Source organism: Lissotriton vulgaris, chromosome 1_1 (genome assembly GCF_964263255.1).
Source record: "Lissotriton vulgaris chromosome 1_1, aLisVul1.2, whole genome shotgun sequence".
Classification (NCBI taxonomy): domain Eukaryota; kingdom Metazoa; phylum Chordata; class Amphibia; order Caudata; family Salamandridae; genus Lissotriton; species Lissotriton vulgaris.
The window spans coordinates 55,960,175-55,983,547 of record NC_141685.1 but is presented as its reverse complement, the minus strand read 5'-3'; the positions used below and the strand labels follow the sequence as shown (position 1 = coordinate 55,983,547).

The window sequence follows — 23,373 nt, the reverse complement described above, 5'->3', positions numbered from 1 at the left end:
GGGCCGTTCTTGGACTTGCTGCTCCCTGCTGAGGAAATGGCTTTATATCTCATGTTCAGATTAGAAACTCCTTAGGTGCGGGCCTTTACTAAATCACGGGTAAAGCACCTGGAGGCGCATCTGACACATGCCCCCGAACATAAGGAGGACCAGAGTCATTTATGCGTGTTATGCTGTTGTATGATATGTCGCTTAAAATCCGAAGGTACTACCTACGTCCCCTTTTTCTAGTACGTAAACTGAGATGCTGCAGTGCAGCACTATCATTATGTTATAGAACTGATCGTATGGAGATTTACCAGGCAGTTCCTTTGTATATGCAGACCTGCTACAGACAGCAGCGAAGGAAGTGGGTTCAAACCATAAACCAACTGAAGTGATGGTTTTGCCATTTTCGGTTTGTCTCTGGGGGCTGTGGTCATTCTTTGACATATCTGCCCTCATAAAATGGAGCGTGGCTCGACTCCGGCATTAAAGGCACTTGGGCACTATGGACGACCTGGAGCCTCTTATTGACTGAACAGAGCATCGAGAGGTATTGTTGCACATTTCTACTTGCACCTGCACTTTATAAAATGCTCGCTTAGGTGTTGGCCGTCTATTGGCGCATATCTGAGGGTTAATTTCCATTGGATTGTCAGCAAAACTGTCATTATTTGGTCAATCTCGCTTTTTTTACCATACTAGGTAACGTCTGCGCCACAAGCTTGTGCTCTTCTTTTATTTCTGTTGTTTATAAGATAGCTTTCAGGCTTCCTAGCAGGTTTACTTGCTCTGAGTAGGCAACGAGCAGACGGAGATGCCGGTATCTGCACCTAGGTACGCGCTTGTGAGCTGGTACGTTTTGTAAGATCTAATGACCGCTCTATCTAATTGATTGGTTTTAATAGTGATGTACGTCATCCGTTTGCACTTGCACTTAACGTCAGATCATGGACGATGCACAAGGTGTAGTATTTATATCAACTGTGCTTAAGTTGTTTTAAGTGAATAAGAATTGTGATTGTTTTATTATGTGCAGTAAATATTAATGTTTTAGGCATTATGGCATAAACCGCTGACAATAAACTTTTGCCATCAAGTACCACACCTGCAGGAATGCTCAGTGGGTTGTGCGCTTCTAGATTTAACATGGACTTCTGTGGAAGTGTGTCCCTCCAGAAAGCAGAGTAGATCACACGGTGGAAGTCAAGAAAGGTTTATTTAAGTATCACAGCTACAGAGACCCCATCCATCATCAAGCTAAGACCGACCGACAAATGTCTCTATTCCAGCCCACCGCCTAGCAACCATCCCCACATTCCAGAGTATCATGACACAGGACGTCACCCCTTCTCCCCCCTTACACATTCTAAACTTGAATAAATAAAAGGAAACTTAACTATGAATGCAAAGAATGCTGAGAACATAATAGAGAATGCAGTTACGATCTTTGAAGAACTCAACAAAGCGATTTCATAGGCAAAGAGAAAACTGGGGTGCATGGCAAATGGGAAAGCGCTCACTTTAAGAAACACAATCGTGCAAACGTCAGGGAATACCTTTCAAGTAAAGTGGCCCAGAGCCCCTTTCTCGTGCAACAGGCTCTTCCACCTCAGAGCCCGAATCAGGCCCACCAGTTGCGGTGCTAGTATCAAAACTAGCACTAGCCTGACACTTTGCCACGCAACTTAAATTCCAAATTCTATGGTCCCTGGTCTTTATTGCAATTTTGAAAACCTTGATAACGTTAAATGGAAGAGTGAATTTGGATCTGCCTCCGCCTTTCCTGGAAGACTTAATCTTGCCCCAGTCTCCCACGTCGACCACTGTTCTCTTCACAGCCCTCCTTTTATCATACAAGATCCTTCTTTTTTTCATCACCTCTTTCTCTCTTTCCAGCCCTCCATGCTGCTCACCTTTTTATCCACTAAGGTTCTTTTGGTCGTTACCCACAACCGAGTGACCTCCGTGTTGGGGACCCTTCCTTTAAATAAACGAAAGGGAGTTTCAACAGTGGACGATCAAGAAGTGAACCTATACTCGCGAACCTTCTTCCTCATGGCTGTAGGTCAAGGAAGTCACCCGCCAAAGATAACCCCTGCTCACCCCCTTGGTAGCTTGGCACGAGCAGTCAGGCTTATCCCGGAGGCAATGTGTGAAGCGTTTGCGCGTGCACCCATCAACAACACCCAAGGCCCACCACAAAGGAAACTCGACACAAGGTTATATATAAAAATAGCCTTTGTATTATACCAAACACATTAGATAATAAACACACAATTTACACTGTGCCAACTGGCACGGGCAGAATTTACAGGGGATTATATACACGGGACAGGGCCACGTGGACCACTGTCAGGAATAAGAACTTTTAGAACTAGCACTTGGTAGAAATAGCACTTTGTAGGAATAACACTTAGAACATAGAATAATTGTAGCACCAAATAGCACATGTAGCACACAACCAGTAACCACTGGTAAAAGGTAAGTACACACTACGCAACCCTAACCACCGTAGGCATATATCACGCAGGGCACCATGAATTCACTAGTATAACTATACTAGGTAAAACAACCTCCTAGGCAAAAAAATACATTTAGGGGTATAGGCAAAAAGCATTACATATTATGCAGAAATCACAGTAGGTAAGTAATCACACATTTGCGCAGAAAACCATATATCTGACCCCAGGCCAGCTTGGCCTCTCAGGGGTTCACAGGCCCAATGTCCAGAATGTCTGTGCTGGCTGCGCAGGCAGCCAAAGAAGATTGCACAAGGCCTAAACGATGCAGCTGCCCACTAAGTGCCGGGCAGCTGATGAACTGAGCCTGGCTCTCCTCTGGGGCTCTGAATATAGGAATGCGACCAAACACGACGTGGGAGCCACGCAGGCTCTAAGCTCCAAAATGCCCCCTAATACAACGTGGGGCCTGGTGGGCTCTGAATACAAAATGCTCGCTGGAGCCTTGTGGGCTCGAAATGAACGGGGCACCAACACGTTGGAGCCTCTTGTGCTCTGAAACAAAATGTGCCCGGGTCACGTTGGAGCCACGTGTGCTCTAAAACAAAGAGTGTGCCCAAGTCACGGTGGAGCCTTTCAGGCTCGAAACCACAATGCCCCCAGGAGCCTCTCGGGCTCTAACTAAAACAATGCCCCGAAATCAGGTGGAGCCTCGTGGGCTCTAAACAAATGCCTCCATTAGCAGAGGAGCGACTCGCCGAGACGCCCGCACTCACCGGCTGTTGGGAGGTGGCGTCTCCGCTGGCTTCTCTTCTCCTTCCTGCGGCGGTTCTGCGGGGCTTCAGGCGGTGTCCGGGAGAGCCTCCCGGACTCCGTGGGGGCTCTCCGGTCTCTCCGTTTCCACCGCGGGTCCCAGGCGGTGCAGCCTCACCTCGGGGAAGCACCCCCTGGCTCAAGGTGCAGGATGGCTGGGCGGCCAATCACTGCGCAGCCCTTCAGACAAGCCTCTAGGATCCGGGGCACTTGAACCAATGGCAGCACGGCCCGGGAGAGGAGCCTTCAGGCTCTGGGGCGCGCTAGCCAATGGCGGTGCGGCCCTCTCGAAGAGGCCTCGGGCTGCGGCGGTGAGTCCCTTGGCAAGATACGGGGTAGGCTCCCGTTTAGAGGCAAAAGTCCCTGGATGGGTGGGCACCCGCCAGGGATTTCAAATCAACAGATGCGCGGAGGAATCCTGGTTTATCTCCGATGCGGCTGGCGAGATGGGGTGGACTCCCGCGCCGTATTTAAGCTGCCAGTCACCACCCACGCGGGGTAGGCACCCGCTTGAGACAGAGGAAGCGGGGTGGCACCCGCAAACAAGCACCAAGTCCCTGGTGGGGTGGGCACCCGTCAGGGGCACAAGACGGCACAAAGGCAGTGGGTCCCCACGCCGGGGACTCCCTCTGCAGGATGATCGCAGCTCCATGCAGCAGTAAAAAGCAGAAGCACTCCCTGGAGGAAAACAAAGCGCTGTAAAGAAATAAAGGCAAAGCGCACCCAGGCGCTTGAGGTGCACAAAAGTCCAGGGCATTTTACATGGGGTCACAGCCCTTTTTTATACATATAACTCCTTTGTCTGAGGCTGCAGGGTTAAGGGAAAATCAGACGCAAATGGTTTTGGAGCACTTTGTTGTTCTCAGCCCCTCTCCCCATTCACTAGTCAGGCTAGGGACATCAGTCGCACCACAGGGGACAAAGCCAGCATTGTGTAGGGAAGGCCCAGCCCTATTCAGGTCCCATGTGCACTCCTCCCACCCATCTGGCTGTCAATCTCTCTATTCACCACCGGGGCAGACTCATCCTGACTCCTGGAGCCAGCCAATCACAAGCCAGACAGTCAATTCATCTTTATTACACAGACCTGCCAACTTCTAGTTGATCACACAAGTCCGCACATATCAACTCGACCCTGCACTCCCCACACATCAGGAACTAACATGGACACACACATTCCTCTTGCATTCCTATGGGAGGGCAGGCCAATCTCACCACACGCACTCAAGAGTGCGCACGCACTTTACACTGGGACACAGTGAAAGTGCGCAGAAGCCAAAAAAATCTAACACCAGGTCACAACTAAAAACAACAAGTTTAGGGGTGAACCTGCCAGAAGGGCCAAGTCCAACAATGGCCCAGTCCCAACTTTCACCAAAGGCAACAGCTTGTTGCATAGTCTCTTTAATAACGTTGACAAACTTTTCCACCACACTATTGCTTTGTGGGTGGTACAGGGCCGCGTTCTTATGCTTGATCCCCCTGGAACTTAGAAACTCTTCCATGACTAAGGATGTGAACTGAACACCATTGTCAGACAAGAGTGTTAACGGGAAACTCTAGAAACTCAATCACTACACCATACTCAACGGAATTAACAATATTGATATCAGGCCAAACGGAAAACATATCAATACACACAATCAAATAGCAATCCCGAGTCTTCAACTTCACAGGTCCCAAAATATCGATTGAAATGTCCATCCACAGAGCAGAAGCCTGTTCTCTAATAACCATGGGTGCATCCTGCACTTCAATATCCTGTCACACCACGCACATTCAACACATTCACGCACCAACCTCTCTACATGTACATCCATGGCAGGCCACCAATATGCTTACTTGATCCTTTCCTTTGGCATGGCAATGCCCATGTGCGAGGTGTGAGCACTCTTTACTAGCTTATCCCTTAGTGCAAGGGGTGCAACCAACATACTACCGCGCATGAGGAGACCATCCTCCACGTCAGATCTTTCCTAACTTGCCAAAAGCCTTCGAGGACCTCTTCACAGTCCTTCTTTTCACACCAACCACCTTGTGACCATGGTTAGAACTTTCTGCAAGTCTAAATCGTTCATCTGAGGTTCACTGTCCTCACTCTCAGGAATCAACCCTTCACTAATCAGACACAAATTAATTCCTTCATCCAGTTATTCACCTCCAAACCACTCAACATCATCCGTCGTTTCACACTCCTCACCCCGAGTCTTGACAGACAGTCTGCCAGAACTGTAGAGCCACAACCCACTTCAGTATCCTATGGGATACAAAGTCAATCAATGTCTTTCTTGGAGAAGACCTTCCTAAGAGGATTGTGGCCAGTAAGATTTCTGAACCTTTTCCCCCACAAAACCTTTCTTAGCTTGGGTACCGCCCAGAAAACACCCAGAGCTTCTTTCTCTAAAACAGAACAGTTGCATTCATCACCTCTCAAGGGCCTAGAGACGAAAAGAATGGCTTTATCCTCCCTATCCACCTTCTGCAAAAGAAGTGATCCTAACCCCTTCGAGCTGGCATCAGTCATGAGATAAGATGTGGAGTCAAAACTTGCTAGACAAGGTGTTTCATTCAGATGTTTCTTAATGCACTCAAACACTTTCTCACAGCTCTTGGACCCAACAAATGTGCTTCACTTCTGGAGGAGAGACCTCAAACAAGAGGTTTTCTCTGCAAAGTTCGGAACGAACTTTTGATAAAATTCAGCTATGCCCAGAAACTTTACAAACTCTTCCTTGTTTAAAGGGGTGTGCAAATTACAAAGGGTATTTACCAATGACACTTTGGATTCGATGCCTGCAGCGGACAAAAAGTGCCCTAAGATATAAAATTTGCACTTGTCAGCCCTAAGAGTGCGGTAAGCATCATGTAACTTCTTCAATACTGACCTCAGCCTCCCATCATGCTCCTCAAGATCCACACCAAAGATGAGCACATCATCTGGGTACACCTTGACACCCTGAAGGCCATCAGGAATGCCCTTCATCGCCCACTAAAAAACTGAGGATGCAGAAATCAGTCCAAAAGGCATTCTTAGAAATCTAAAGGTACTAAATGGTGTTTCAAAGGAGGTAAGGTCCTGGGAAGAGGAGTACATTTTCTGAATATTCTGAAGAGGAGTGAAGCCTGGCCTGGTGAAAGGGAGAGGTCAAGTCCAAGGATGAAAAATGCCTTGCCCCCTCAAGAGAACACAGCATTTTAGTTATGTTGTGTAAAGGGCAATGATCAACAATAACTGCTTTGTTGAGCTCCCTCGAGCCGACACAGAGCCTTTCCTCCCCATTGGCTTTGCGGGCCATAACAACAGGAGAGGCCCACTCCGTTGCTTCAACTTCTTGAAGGTTTCCCTTGGCTAAGAGATTGTCTAATTCAACTTTCATGCTCTCCCTTACTAACAGACGTGCATTCCTGACCGTAGCTCCTTAGCTGTTTTTAGAACAGCTTTAGATTTGACCTTTATCCGATGTACACAGTCTCGATTAGCATTACTAACAACCCTAATTGGTGGTAATTCTTTTAGGCAGACAGATCTCATTGGGATCAACGCAGATATGTAGATCACATTGATGGAACCAACTTATGAGCGAGTCCCCTTTCATCAAGACATAGATTTTACCAGGGATGACTCTCCTTTTGAAGTCAATTGTGCCCCAGAAATAACCAAGCAACTCAATAGTCACCCCACCATAACCTTTTGGTCTAATGTCTGGCTTCAACAGGGTGACTTTGCGCAGCAGATTACGCTCATAAAATGTTTTGGGGACTAGCGTTACCTTGGCCCCAGAGTCGAAGAGCATGTTCACGGGAGCATCATTGATCAAAACTAGCTCCTGAGGGCAATCATCAGCATTCCCTGTGACTGGGAGAATATTGATTTCTTCCAATTCTTCTTCATGAAGATCAACTTCCCTGACTTTTTTATGCCCGTGCCCTTTCTGCAGTTCTTTGAGACATGACCTTTTCTCTCACACATTTTGCACATGGCCTTCCAGCATGGGCAGTCTTTAAAGTTGGCCATATGGCCTGGTTGCCACACCTGAAGCACTTCCCCTGAAATTTGTTTGTATTAAAGGGCTTTGAAGTTTTGCTCGATTTGGGTTTAACAAATCTATCCACCACCACCTTGACATTAGTGTTCTCCTTTTTATCACCTGAACTGTCTTTGCGTATAATATTAACACACGCTTTTGAATGCTTGTGACTTTTGGCTATGGTCAGCACTTCTTGAAGCGGGGACATGTCTTTTTGCCACAGGGCGTCTCTCTTTTTATCGAGGACTCATCCCAATATGAACTGCTCTCTTAAGAGCTCATCTAAAGCTGCACCAAAATTGCACGTGGAAGCCATTTTGCGCAAGGTAGTTATGTACTGTTCTACCGACTCATCCTGCCATTGCATCCTTCTGCCGAAGTGATATCGTTCAAGGAAAGTACTCACTTTGGTGAGGTAGTGAAAGTCCAACTTTTTGATGCAGATCTCGTATTCATTAAGAGTGGCAGAGTCACTATCAGAGAGTTCAGGAAGGTGTTCAACGACTTCTTGTCCCTCAGAACTGAAGGAAGTGGCCCAGAGGGGCCACCCGGGTTACCAAGAACCACCTGCTATGCCTTCCCAGGAATGAAGAGTCGGTCACACATTAGAGAATATAAACAGGATTTATTATCAGTCCTCGGCAGAGAGAGATCCGGTCAGACCTGAACTCTAAGATGGTTGCTGAGTGGACTGCCTTCCAAACTGGTTACAGTAGGTAAAGAAGCTTCCCAGCCATCTCCAACCCCGCCCACCATGGAAATGTACTGGCTCGAGCTGGACCCGAACAATGGGGGCACAGAGAGATGCGCTACTACTTGCGAGATGGGTACACCTTATCGGCAACTCACGGTTATCGTGCTGGGCCTCAGCGTCTCTAAACGTGGGAGCAGAGCTACACGCTCAGTTTGGTATTTGAAGGGAGAGCACCTTATTCATTAGCAAGTCGAGAAACATCCTTGGTCATAAAAGAAAATAACAGTGAAATACTGTGTCAGCGGAGGCAAGCAATTCTGGATACATGGGCCTAATGCTGGTGCAGCCTATGCAGTCTAAATAAGGATTACAAAATACAAAATGGAGTCACACTAGCTAACTGAGACTTGCACATTACGGGGATAACTCAACGGGTTGCATACAAACGTGGCAGCGGCAACTAACTTAGCCATATAATGCTAATCTAATATAGCACAGTTCAAGGATAGCAAGGGATTTTTCAGACTAACAGACCCTCCTTTTAGCATTATATGCTAATTAGCTTTATTTGGCTATCCGGTAGGGTCTTTACAATGATAAGGGGAAAAGGATATAGTTATCTCTCCATAGTCAATGTGAAAAGAAAGCAAATGCAAACATCATAAATTGTAATCAATATTCGAAGACTCCCTCGTCGATTAACATTATTGACTGTATTTCTTGCATCATCATGAGAGTGTGCTTATTATTACTTTTTGGTAGTGAGACACTGGGAATGAGTCTGCTTATACAATACGTGCAGCAAGCTGGGTGGCAATTTATGCATAGACAGCATGTGAAAAGAAACCCTGCAATAGCTATCAGGAAAAGGAGTATTTTCCAACCCCATAATGTCAATATTCCCCAGAGCCATCCCGAGAGGGAACAGGTACCATTGTCTCCGTGAATTTTGAAGCCAGTCTATACAATTTCTGCATTGCAGATTTTACAGTCGGGGCACTGACATGTATGTACACGCAGCAGCTGCTGCTGACGATGACATGGCAGGCTCCACCCCTGTCAGCTAAGATAAAATCTAAAACCATCCGATTTTGAAGCAAGACACGTCTCGTAGCTTGGAGCTCAACTGTAATATTAGTCAGTATACCTGCGGTGGTGTTAAAGACTCCCTCATCTATTCTAGTCAGGCGTCGGATATTGCGGGAATTGAACATCGGACCCCAAAACAGTATGATACCCTTCATTATGTCAGTAAACTGCTGCAAGTTCTTTTTTAGCTTTTTTAGTTGGCCAGTATTATCCACAGGAGTGGGAGATCACCGGCTGGACTAGGAGACTGAGCTGAGCTAGTCTGTTGTTGAGTTGTCCCACTTCTAACTTTAGAGCTTTGTGACATAGCACACCAGCTTTGCTGTCTACTAGTTGAACACTGGGGTGCATCTGTGTAGCGAGTGCATGGAAGGTGCGCCAAAGCCTGTTAACATTCTTTCACTCCCGGACCGTGCCCAGCACGTGAAACACTCTCTTAAAAACATCTCTTTAGTCAAATGGCTCTGTCCAGAAGTCCTACACCTCGGCTGCCCTCCACTCTTTCATCCATAAAGGTAGGCCCGGTTCTTACATTTATTCACCTGCTCCACACATGCATTGCCCTGCTATCAACATTCCTTTTCCAGCCGGAGGCCTGTGAACAAGATTTTCAAGCCATGTATTTCCCAAGACTTTTCATGGATCTCTCCTCCTACTCATGCTTTTCATCATCGCCTGCACAACCAGTGTGGCCACATTTAATGGAACAATACTGAGGTGCGCTCATTCTTTCCACAAGATGGAGAATGCTCCCCAACAGTGCACGCTGCACATAACACCTAATAAATGCCTTCTGCGACTCTCACACATTCCCGGCAAGTACACAGTCCATACCCAGCTTTTGCAAAGGCCCACATGCTTAGAACTGCTTTACAAATACACAAAATGCCCAAGGCTCAGCTCCACAATGTAAAATAAAAAGAATTCTCAGTGTGAAACACACCAGCAAATGATACAAAGCGTGCTGCATGCCACAAGGGTCTTTATTATATCAGCTGCTTCATCCAGCAGCACAGCTTAATGGCACCAAACCGTTCTTCCTTTGAAAAAGGTGCTATGCATGTGGTGTTTGTACAGCACAAACCTAACCTAAAAGCAGCTGAGCTCCCTATCGGTCCAAGGCAGGCACAGAGTCAACGAGTGATAGGTGAGGCAGCTGTATAGTGGATTGTTACTGCATTGTGATCAAAGGGCCTGAAACTAGCAGCATGTGTGCTAATTCCTCAGCAGTTTCTCCTCTATGACAGGTAGAGCGATGCAGGCCCAGATCAGACAGAAATGATACATTTATAGCTATGTAGTATTTTGAGATAAAGAACTGGGTAGTAGGACGCTGGCTTCCAATAAGACAGCACCGAGCACCCCACCTCAGCTGCACATGGGGACTGCATTGGCTAGATGAACACCGTGCTCTTGCAACCGCTCAAGTCATGCCTGCGGGCGCTACAACATGTTAGCGAAGGGTTACTTGAATCCTCGATTCCAATTCACATAATTTAACTACACACATCACAGTTCTCTCCCCTCACCGTATCCAGCGCATGTTTCCTGACTCGACACCAAAGTGCTGCGCGGTAAACTGGGTGACGCCGGCTTCTAACATATGGTGTGGGGGTGCCCATCACTACAGATGTCATGGCTTGAGGTTACAGCCACCATATCGGAACTCGCAGACCATACACGGTCACCTACTCCTGAATCCTGCCTGCTAGGCCTTCGCCCTAAAGCTAAGGGGGGTAAACACTTACACCAGTTTACAGACCGTGCATAGGTACTTTTGAAGCGCCAAATTGAAATTTCTTGTAAAGCAACATCTGTGCTAAGAGGCAGCTGCATACTCTCCTGCAATGTGCACGAGCAGCGGCCAACACACTACACATGCTATTCACTAGAGGAGTAGGTAGTGGATGGGGGGGAATATGGATATCCTTAGCATAGAAACCAAAAACGATTTTCGACCACCATGAAGGAACTATGGCCGGGACCTTATGAATGCATAACTTCTGTACAATTGTACCAAAGTATGATGTATATCCTCCTGTCCATGCAATCGGCGTTCCCCTGAGGACGGGAGCCACGCCGGCATATGGCATGGATTAGACATCATGTTGATCTCCCCTTATGTGTTCGATGCAGTCTCCCCCTTACACCTGCTTCCTTATATTTAATTTTTTTAGTGATGCGCTGTCTGCGATTAGGATTGGCATGTTTTATAGTCCTCCCCGTCCTCCTCGCCTTGTGATCAACCTTTACCTTAGTAGATCTTGCTCCGACACTGATGTAAATGGCAATGCTGCCGAACCATGATGTGTTTACATATGTCACATATATTATGTCATTGATGCTGCCTGCAACCTGTATCCCTAATTGAGTTTCCTCTTGTTGATGTTTTAAAAGAATAAAAAATAAAAAAACTTTCACCAGCTGCAATCAAATATTTATGAGATAATGAGATGCAAACATACCTCCATCCTGCACGTCCTGGGACTAGACTGCTGGAAAGCGATCAATGGGAAATGAGACAGGTTTGGAGGTGAGCAAATCAATGAAACATTACCTGAAAGAGCAAATTAAAAAAAGAGAGTTAGGGGAAGATAGATGGATATTGGTAATGGCACTAGGGACAAGCAAGAGAAGGAAATAAACTCAACTTTCTTTGGAAAAACACCAGCCTTGTGAATTTTTACAAAGCAAAAATGTTTTAAACGTTTGCAAAACACTGAAAAAACACCTCAATTTAGAACCTATATAAACTGATAACAGAAAAGCTTATGCACCTTGTTTTCAATGTGCATTATCAGAGAAGAGGAATTGCCGCATGCACGGGAGGATTTACAACGAGTGTGCCATGACGGTGCACCAAGTTCAGTTTTCCGTAGTCATGTATTCCAATGGGATCTGGGAAGTGCAGTCTTTTTGTAACTGTGTTTAACTTGGATGCTAATAAAGCAAGGGATGAAATGCATAATAATTGAGACCTTCTGAATCTTTACACTTAGGAATTCTGAGCATGCATACAACACATAATGTGAAGTGCACACTTAGATTAGAACAAACAGATGACAGACAAGAAAAGAAGTGGAGAAGAGCAAAAGGAAGAGAAAGAAGCTCATTAAACGCGGCATGAAGCAAGGCCGTCCCCTTTCACACATACTCTTCCTGATAGCCCCAGAGACCCTCACATTCACCCTATACTGCTCAGAAGGCATTTGGGGAACTGAAACCAAAGCCGGCAACCTGGAAATTATGCTGTAAGCAGACGACATACTCCTGACTTTAGGCTCTCCAGAACGTTTGTTGTCAGCACCGATGTTCACCATATCAGATTTTAAAGCGTTTTCCAGGTACACAATGAACTGGACCAAAATTTGGGAAACAGAGACAAGTTACATTAATGACGCAACAGGGCATAACATAGTCAAATCCAATTCTCCAGCATCTTGCCTCCCACTATGAGTCGAGAACACAAACCGGGGAGACTAGTTTAAAACATGGATTCCAGACAGAGAGCTATACCCGTGCTTTAATATAGAGAGGACTCACAGGACGCAGGCCCCAAGTCAGCCTAAGTCATCATCACCTGGAGGAAAGTACCGTTTTGGGATGGTTACCCCCAATCTTTTTGCTCCAGATACTGCTGGTTAGGACTCAAAGTGCACTGGAGCAGGCTGAAATTGCTATATGTGAATTGGCATCCCCAATTGGCAATGACTTTAACACCCTTAGAAGTCCCTAGTACATGGTATCAATGGTACCCAGGGCATGGGTGTTAAAGTAGTCACCAGGGCCTGAAGCACTGTTTATGCCACCCTGAGTAGCCCAAGTAAACTACTCACAGGAGGACGGCCAATGCAGACTGCAGAAGAGGGTAAACTGCTTGATCTCGACTCTGCCTTCACCATGTGTGGTAAAGTCAAACACTATTTTTAATATATATCAGTCAACCCTAAAGAAGGCCTCCTGAGGCAGACAAGTGGCTTGGCTTGCTTTGGCCCGAGGATCCGAGTAAACTCCAAGCAGAGCTAAAGCCAGGCGTCCTTCACTGGCTCGCCCACCTCTATAAAATAACGTTATGTTATGTTAAGGATATTTATAGAGCGCATGGCTACCAGAAGGCGTCCTTGTGCTAGCAGAGATTTATGGCAGGCCACACCAGCTTAGTCGGTGGTTTTTTGGAATAACCATGTTTTCAGACGTTTACAGAAGGAAAGGGGGTTGGGTTCTGAACGTAACTGGGGGCCCCGGGGGGGCGGGGGGGAGAAGCTAGGTAGAGAATGGATAATCAGAGGCATCTGTTAGGACAGTAGGGGGAGATGATGGATCGGAGGATGGGGGGCCTTTTTTCCAGAAAGATTTATGAGCAATACATTGGGGCTTGAATGTTATTCTTTCCACAAACAGGAGCCAGTGCAAGGTTTTCAGGGCAGGTCTTGCAGAGTGGCTGTTGCAGATCTTAAGAAGCATGTGTGCTGCACAGTTCTGAATAACTTGCAGTTTGTTTGTTGTCACCCCTGGAACTCCTAGATACATTTTTGTAGTCGAGGCGGGAGAGGATCAAGACCTGGACCATGAGTTTCCTTGCTGAGAGGGGGAGGAGCGGGAAGACTTTAAGGAGCATCTGTAGGATGCCATAGCAGGATGCGGCCAGTTTCGTCGCCTGATAATAAATTGTCAGTGACCGATCTAGCCACATGTCGGGACTTTTGATCTGATTTTTGGGCGTGGGTGGAGAGCCGAGACAGTTTGGCCATGCTAAACCGATATCAAATGTGGGTGACTTACCCAGCAGCATAAGCTCCGTTTTATTTCCATCCAATTTAAGGAAGGAGGGTTCCATCTATTTGGGAACTCTCTCCAGGCAGGAGTTTTCTGGATGATTTAAGGCCACAACTAATTGGGTGTCATCGTCGTAGGTGACAATTTCTATCCCAAAAGGGACAACAATCTTTGCCAGGAAGCTCATATAGATATTAAACAGCATCAAGCTCAGAAACTAGCCCTGAGGAACACTGCAGTCAAGTGGGATCCGGTTTGAAATGTTACCCCCTTCAAAGGCTTGGAAGGTTCTATTCTCGAGAAGAGATTGCAGCCAGGTGATAACACTGCCTGATAGTCCTACATTCCTCAGTCTATGGATCAGGATGTCATAGTTAACAGTGTCAAAAGCGGCGCTGAGGTCCAAAAGGATGATAGCTGTCGATTACCCTTTGTCGATAATCATTTTGGGCTTTTCAACAGAGCCAGTAGCGCGGTTTCAGTCCCATGTTGGCGGCAGAACACGGTTTGCAAGGAGTGAAGTATGTTGTGAGATTCGAAGAAGGTGGAAATAGCTGAATCAACATGCTTTTCTAGCATTTTACTGAACCCAGGAAGGAGGGAAGTAGGGCGGTAATTCCCAAGGACGTCGCGGTCAGCGTTGGGTTTCTTCAGTAGCGCCTTCACCAGGGCGTGTTTCCAAAGTGGCGGTACTAGTCCGGTCAAAATGGAGGAGTTAATCATCTTTAGTAACACCGGGAGGACTACTTCCTCAGCCTTGCTTAGGAATTGAGGGGCTGCCCGGTCACAGGGAGAGATGGATTTTACTAAGGCACAGATGTTCAATAGGGTGTCCATAACCATAAAGGGAATTTCCTTGAGAGCATGCTCATCGGGCACGGAGTTCTCCATGGAAAGCGGATTAATAGTGGAGACCGGAGGGGGAAAGAAATTGTAGATATCCTTGATTTTATAGGAGAAGAACTCTGAAAGAGCATCACACCATGCGTGCGAGCCCTCAAGGGGGGCATCCCTCATCGGTAGCTTTAGGAGATGCTTAGCAATTAAAAAAAATTTGTGTGAGGAGTTTGAAACAGAGTTAATTCTTTCCTCATAGTAGGATGCTTGTGCATCCTTCACTTTGGTTTGATACATTTTTATGGAGTCCCTGTATTTCAGTTTACCTGTTGCATCGTAGTTTCTTCTCCATTTCCTCTCAAGTCTTTTTCAGGTTTGTTTGTACTCATGCAGCTTGGGGAAGTTCCACGGAGCGGGGTTATTCCTAGTTTTTTATGAATGTGTTTCCTAGTTATGACTAGGTCCAGGGAGGAATCGATCCAATGGTTAAATTTGTTATTCGGGACAGGAATCTAAAGAAGGTATGGAGTTTTCCAGAGCTGAATTCCAAGAGTTCAACGGAAGGTTGGACAAAGAGCATTTCCAGCTACTGGTCGTGCCGGTGGTAAGAGCGGGTTTCAGCAGACCCCGGGAGAAAGGGACCAAAAAGTCGTCAGACCATGGCACTGGGACCGGGTCTCCTACTGAGAGTTCCTTACAATTGGAAAAAATGGGGTCTAGGAGGTGCCCTTTTTCATGGGTGGGGTTAGTAACACTTTGCTTCATCTGGATACCTTGGAGATTCTGGATTAGTTCAGTCACTACTGGGTCCGAGGGATCGTCAAAATGCAAGTTGAGATCCCCTAGTACAGTGAAATTGGAGGGGGAGCTTGCCATGTTGGAGACAATTTGTGGTAAAACTTTGAACAATTGTCCATGGGGTCAAGGGAGGTGGAAAATCAGAATACTCGAAAAGGTGTGGGTGAGGGAAAGCGTGATGGAGAAAGAACATTTTTCACAATCCGGTAGGATGTTGGAGACGATGTGACATTTACAACCCTCTTTTAAAATAATGGCAATGCCTCCTCCCCTCCCCTGTTACCGGTCACTCCTCAGGACGTAGTATCCCGGTATGAGACATTGGGAGTTCAATCCATTGACTCCAGTCTAAGAACGAGAGTTCAATCCATGGACTCATCATTACAAGGATCCTATGCCTGTGACCCTATAATCAACAAACTGAGCTCCCTACCGGCGGTTCTAGAACAGATAATCAGTATTAAACAAGCATTAGAAATGCAATAGGTCTCGCATTAGAAAAGTTGGAGCTATTGGTCTTGTAAATGACAAATATTTTATTTATGTGTTGGTTTTTAAAATAGCTAAATTGATAGCTTTGTCATTTACAATGCCAATAGTTATAACTTTCGCGAATGTGACACCTATAGCATTTGTAATGCAACATGTTTTGTATTTACGTGACTTAGATGGCAGCTCTGGCCGTTAGGCCACATCTCTAGAGAGATGTACGAAGTACTGAGGAAGACAAGATAAACTGCACTTCAATAATGATGTCGAAATTAAGTTAGTACCTCTTTGATCGTTTTACTGCAAAATTGTGAAAATTATGAGACTCTAGTTCAGAACAGTTCGAATTTAGCTGTAGGACAAGGCAACCCAAGAAGTGTCAGTGCAAAGTGTTGGAAGTAACTGTGGCCAAGCATCTACTGTAAACAGAGGCCACGTTGTCAGTAAACTTGGGAAAATATGTAGCCTGGCCCAACATTAAAAGTGTTTCAGTCACTGGGTGTAGGCAATTAAAAAAAACAAGTTAAAAAATAAGGAGACACGGCCTGGCGGCAGTGAAACTGAAAGCACGGCCGGTCGGCCGTAAAAGCCTTTGATGCAGCAGGGGGCGAAGCGGGAAGAGCTGCTGGCGGCACCCAGCTGGACAACAGAAAAGGAGACACGGCCTGGCGGCCGTGAAACTGAAAGCACGGCCGGCCGGCCGTGAAAGCCTTTGATGCAGCATGGGGTGGAGTGGGAAGAGCTGCTGGCGGCACCAAGCTGGGCAACAGATGGCTGGCGATTTGATGCTGTGCACGCGCATTTTAACTCATTGCGCTTGCGCATTGAGCTAAAAGCGCACATGCACTGCATCAAATCGCCAGTCTAGTTAAACTCTTTTTAAGCCCCTATAGTCTCGCAAGCTCAATGCGCATGCTCATTGACAGGCGAGACCTAAAAAGTCAATCTAGCTAACACTGCATCTACCATCGCTAAGCAAAAAGAACACTTCAGACCCATCACAAAGCGACATGGGTCACTTACAGAGACACAGCAACCAATGGAAACACTAAGCGACTTACAAAGACAACTGGAAATAAGGTCAGCACTGCCAGAGATCCCGCAAATCACCCCAGAAAGTAAATATGGTAGAGCACAAAACTCACTGACTCGTCTTCAACCGTGCATGGTCACTCCAAACATGCCGCTTTGTAAATTAACGATAAGCGACTACACGGTCTTGAGCACCTTCGCTTTGGCCGTTGTCTTTTTTAGATTGCGGTCACAGAAGTCTACATTTGGGTACGGCTTCCGGTTAGTCCCTTTTCTACTTCCTTTAACCCCTTGGGCGTGGCCGCGATTCTGCGCCTGTGCGGTGTTTTTCGAAGTGGGCGTGTTTATGACGGCCCCCAGCCGTCATCAGCACACGAGCCCCGTGATGCATGACAGCATTGAAGGGGTTAATTACGTTGGAAATACAGCCGTGAAACTAACTGTCCTGCATGCCAGTGCATACAGACACATTGATTTAGCCGGTTCGTAATGGAACTGTAAGAGACTACGTGGTTAGTTTCTTTAGTTTACTTTATCCCCATAATGACAAGTTCGGATCGCTTCAGCTCTGGGCAGTTTGATTTTCTTTTTTATCACAAACGGAAAACTTTAAGCTACCGCACTTTGGTTCCACACTTTGCTTAAATTTCACATTTATATTCTCCTGAACACCTTTGATCTGGGCTGTTTTGAGCATGTGCACTAATGTGTTTATGCCTCATTTACGTTGCACTTAAATAATGTGATGTAGGCGTCCAGTGCTGATTCCTTGCCCATATGTTCCCATGCTCATACTTTGGTGGTGATATGATGATGCAGGGATGTCTTCCTTCTAGACCTTGTGTGTAGGTCCCATGCGATTAGTGTGCATTTACGCCTAGGGAGGAGCCTCATGATTTATGCAAATGTGTGGAGGCCCTTGCACTGATGGTCGTTGTGCATAATATGCCCCTAACGTTCACATGTTTATGCCCACAGGTGTATGCCGATTGATAATGCTTTATGTTTATGGCAATGTTGCTAAGGATAGGCATAATGGACTTATGATAATGCTGAGGTGTTATGCTGATAATGTTTTTCCCCTAAGGCTAAAGCTGATGGACTCTACATCTATTCCTTAGACTTATCTGATTGGCCCTGCCTAGTAAATAGTCACATGTGAATTATTACCTAGTGCCAGCTGGCACAGTTTATCTGCACCTGTGATTCCCTTCTGATGTGTTCATTCGACAATACACATACTGTTTTCCACCTAACCTGGTGAGGAGTCTTTTTGTAGTGTGCCTTGTGTGTCGCCTGTGTGTGCTGCGCGGATGCTTTATACATTAGGTTTCATCTACAAGAGCGTGCCACAATCCACAGATTCATTTTGCATCTCTTTAACTACCAGGACCGCGACTACATTATGCATGTCGCCAGGTCCATGGGCCCCAGGCAAATTGCCCAAGGCTGAGTGACCATCTATCCAGACTACACTACAGAAGCACAGAGACTGAGAGGTTCATTCTTGCTGGTCAAACTGGCCTGGAATGTTCTCTTATGTACATGGCTACATTGCTCCTGGTGGACTCTGAAGCCATGCTATTTTTCACAAAACCACCAGATGCCCAAGGCTGGCTGGAGACTAAAGAGGTGTAGCCAGCGCCTACATTCAACTGAATACAGGCTAGAAACCTCCAGATCACAAAGGAGTGAGCACAGGAGCAGGCCCTCCAGCGAACAGGCGGTTCAACAACGCACTGTTAACATTGGAAAATACGACATCAATGCACGTCATGATACATGTACGTAAAATAAGAAAGTCGCGTCACCACCACTCTCTTGGGCAGAGATACAATGGGAAACACGTTTATCGCATGTAAGCGCAGAGAGTTTTAACTTGAAAGAAGGTTGGGCACTTTGTCCAATCATAATCTCAGGGATCACACCTGCGGGTTCCCGGAAGTCTTTAGGACTCAGTAGCTCTTCTTATAATGTTAATAAATAAAACTAGTCAAGGGGGAAGTGGTGCCAAATAGAAACTGGACACCTCATTGGGTCTGTCCCCTGCTACTGTGTTTCCAGTTCAAACACCTCTTAGCCAATAAAATAAAATGAAACCCGCCAGGTAATTCTTAACCAGGCATGCGTAGAATTGCACAATCGTAAATGCAGCGCACGCGTGGCTTGCCTTCTCAGTTTGTGAATGGCCACCAGCTTGCGAGTATATGAGCATTCACAAACTCAAATCGGACCTTTCCCTGCGCTGGAAATGGTTAATTCTACTGCAGAAAAGGATGAAGAAACTCTCAGTGGCCTGGAAACCTGGCGGTGGCATCGAAGGGGCATATCATGGGAAAATGGAGAAATAACAATGGGCACAACATTTCCTCAACAATTAACTAACTAAAACCGACAATGACCATATATGGCCATAAGGAAACCTTAGTCATGCAATTAACTCCAACCCGGGAAAAGGTATAAAACCCCAGTTTCAAAATTACTTCTGGCATTATCACCGGAGCCACGTAGGGATCGATCAGGAGGTATTTCCTCGTAGAAATCGTGAGTAGAAAGGTCTGATGATTGTGAGCACTGCCACCACTACATGAATGTAAGTTAAACCAAGACCTGAATATGCCTTTCTTTCTCAAACAGGTGCTAGTTAGCACACCAGATCCTGACGTTTTGGCTCATGAGGTTTATCTACAACTCCAAAACAGTATGTTTTAAATATGTAATGGCATGAAATTGACATTTTTCCTCCTCACTTTACAGGGATATAACACAAACTTTGTCCTTTCCCTCTTTACCAACAATAGTGCTACGACCAGGAAATGATTTGAAAACATCTGATCAAAAATGTCCTCATTAAGTGTGTGTGCTCTATGTTGTGTGTCAGTGAGTCTAGTGTGTTTTTGGTAAAATATTTTTATCCCACTATAAGCACTGGAATACAGCTATAGTATGTCACCTGTAACCACTGGATATTTTAGCTATGGATATGGAGAGGGAGACCACCCCAAAAAAATGTTTTGTCTTCTTTCCTTTACAGGTTGATCAATAGACAACGTCTTTTTTTTAGGTACATTACTTTTACCTGCACTGTAATTTTTCCTCACTTTTATTAGAAAATTCTGGTATTAGTTAGAGAAACGTGAGTAAGGTGGTGATTTGTGCACCCCGTTCTGAAGAAGGTGCTTCTGGCACCGAAACATGTTGACACACACAAAAAGAAGGTAACACACATTGTCAGCGTAGTGACCTCCCACCCTCATTTTTAACAGCACCAGCCCGGGGGCTTATTAAATAATTTTTAGTCACCCCACTAGCCAGGTTCTTTTTAACTATCACTATTTCCCAAACCCCACAATACACTCACATTTATTCAGAATACCCCCTCACCAACACCACACATAGTCTAACAAGTGCTCCCACGTCTCCGTAGGTCGCAGCACGCCGTACCCCGTAGAGGGGTACGATGACCCCGATGATGAAGCATGACACGCCCGAGGCAAAACAGCAGGAGCCGTTGAGAGGGTGAGTGGCTCGGACGGGGCCACAGCTGGTGCAGAGATAAGCAGGACACCCGGGACCCTGCGAGGGGAAATTGAGGAACAGCGAGAGGGCCACACTGAAAGACGCCCAGCCGGGTAGCGGCGGAGGAACAAGGCTGAGGAGGCCGCAGGCAGTGGGAGAGCACCTGGGGGAAACTCACAACACCCGGCGGTGGGAAGAGACCGGCCGGCGGGGTGCCCGGACGCTGACAACCCAAAGAACCATGGGGAAAAAGGAGACTCTGCCGAAAGGACCCAAACATGGCCCGATGGACAACTTTGCGGCACCGCGCCAGGGGTTGAAGGTCAACCCGCGCCCTCGAACACGCGTTCAGACACTGAGCTACTGATGGCGGCAATTCAGGCCTCCCGCACAGACATTCAGGAGTCCAGGGCGGCACTGGAGGTCAAAATCGGCGAGGTGGGCTCGTAAGTGACACTCTTACGACAGGACTTCCGCAATCTATCTGACAGGGTCACCGCTGCGGAGGCTCGAGTGGGGGAAGCCGAGGATTCGATCACAACTCTTCGAAGAGACATGGCGGAACTGCAGGCCACGAATCGCCAGCTCACCTGGAAGGTGGACGCCGCCGAAAATAGGGCCCGGCGCAACACCCTACGCTTTGTAGGCTTCAGAGAAGGAATTGAAAAGAACGACATGGTATCCTTCCTTCATGCGTGGCTACGAGAAACATTCCCCCTGGCGCAATTCTCACCATGCTTCATAATAGAGAGGGCACACAAAGCACTCCTCGCGAAACCGCATGAGGGAGCAAAACCGCGTCCGATCATTGCACGTTTTTTTAACTTTGCAGACAGAGATTTGATACTGAGGGAGGCGAGGAAGATGGGGGAGATTCGTCTGGAAAACTCGCATGTTATGATCTTCCCGGACTATAGTCAGGAGGTGCAAAAGCAGAGGCGATCCTTCGACTCAGTAAAGGCTAAAGTCAGAGACTTAAAAATTCCGTACATGTTACTGTTCCCTGCGAAGCTTAAGGTGATATTCAATGAGCGGACACTCTATTTCGTACACCCGGAAGACGCTTGGCAATGGCTGGAGGAGCATCCGATCCTCAACAGCAGGGAGAGTGATGTGCTAGATAGGTCACGGAAAAATGCGACACACTGGGAACATACGAAACCTCAATGACTGAAATCCAGGCGATCTAAGAGGCAAACCCCAGCGACGCCATACAGAAGCCGCGGTACAGGACAGGCAAGGAAAGGGCGCTCCGCTTCTCCAAGAGGTGCAGCTGCATCCAGGTCGAGAGACGCGGCGTTGCGCACCACTGCACGGTCGGAAGGCGAGGAGGAGGAGACACTGGACAGCCACTCATCCGGCGGAGAGGGAGAGGAGGATGACGGACAATCAGACCATCCGCTGGTGAAGGAGATACGGGTCATGGAACATGACCTATCAGGACAGCACAGTGCCCCCGAATCTGAAATTCCAGACTCCAAATCCTGACGGAAGAGAGACTGCTGCACAAACTACGTTCTGAGTCTGGAGCCATGGGGAGTTAGGTGAAATATTGTCCATTTGGAGGACTGGGAGGTCTGGAGTGGCAGCCTGCCAAAAGGAAGCACGCAAGTTAACACGCCCACTTTATTGTGCTTTGCTTGACACGTAGATAGGGTTGTTGGGTGTTTACTAGGGTGGGTTGGCGGGTGGGCGACAGGCCTACTCCTTGGGAAAGATATGTCCTGTGTAAGGACACATCTGGAAGGGGAGGGAGGTGGGGTGGGGGAGGGAGATGCTCAAGTTGGTGGGGATGCAGGGGGGAGGGCATTACAGTTATTTGTATTTCAAATTTGTTGGGGCAGGGTACGGGGAGGGACTCAGGTGGGAACACTGAAGACTCGGGTAGAAAATCACTTCAGCAATTTATGTCTTCGCAACACTGCCAACCGTAAGTGTTGGGTCACACATGGTCACTGCACTCTTCCATGGCCGGTACCGTAGAAGCATCACACGTGGCTGGCAAGAGGTTGAACATACTGACGTGGAATGTCAATGGGTTGGGGTCAAAAATCAAGAGAGGGCTGGTAAACGCATACATTAAAAAGACTGACCCCGACATCATTTTTCTGAAAGAGACGCATCTTGGGGGTACTCAGTGTTCCTTTGTTGCTAGGGGCAAATATAGGATGTTGGTCCATGCGGGTTACACTTCAGACTCCAGGGGAGTGGCAGTCATGATTAAAAAACCCCAACCTTTCGCCATCACACATACGTGGCTTGACCCACAGGGTACCTATGCGGGAGTTCAGGGCAACTGGAATAGGCACACGTATACCTTGATCTCTGTTTATGCACCACCTAAGCTGCAGTCGCGCACAAATGCCTCAGTCGCGAACATCCTCTTAGACACAGCAGACACGATACAGGTGGTGGGAGGGGACTTTAATGATGTCATGGACGTTGCCCTCGACAGATCAGGCACCATAGTTGACGGCGGACATAGGACGGCATTGTTTGATCTGATGTCCTCCTTGGGGCTGACGGACGCATGGCGGTGACTTCACCCGACGCAGCGCGCCTACTCCACCTACTAAGGGGCGCATCGGACGTTCTCCCGTCTTGATTATGTTTTCATGCACAGGCAATGGCTGGAAGTAGGGGATGTAGCTGACTACAGAGCCAGGGGCATCTCTGACCACTCACCTTTGTATGTTAGAGTAGGGCGTGACAGAGCTGAGGATGCGGGGTACTGACGACTCGCGGCCTGGGACCTCCAGAACGCAAAAATACTGAAAGATGTGAGGACAGACATAAAGATATACCTCAAGGACATTGTCAAAAATCACATTATGGGAGGCCCTGAAACCAGTCA

The 23,373-nt window shown here is 47.1% G+C and overlaps 1 long non-coding RNA gene across 1 annotated transcript in view; it reads right to left on the bottom strand.

Annotated features, from left to right (window-relative positions):
• LOC147737234 (uncharacterized) overlaps positions 1–23,373 on the bottom strand; it is a 42,735-nt gene that overhangs the window by 7,867 nt on the left and 11,495 nt on the right. The window contains exon 2 of the long non-coding RNA XR_015295872.1: positions 11,534–11,625. This is a non-coding gene — a long non-coding RNA (uncharacterized LOC147737234). The remainder of the gene's footprint in view (positions 1–11,533; positions 11,626–23,373) is intronic.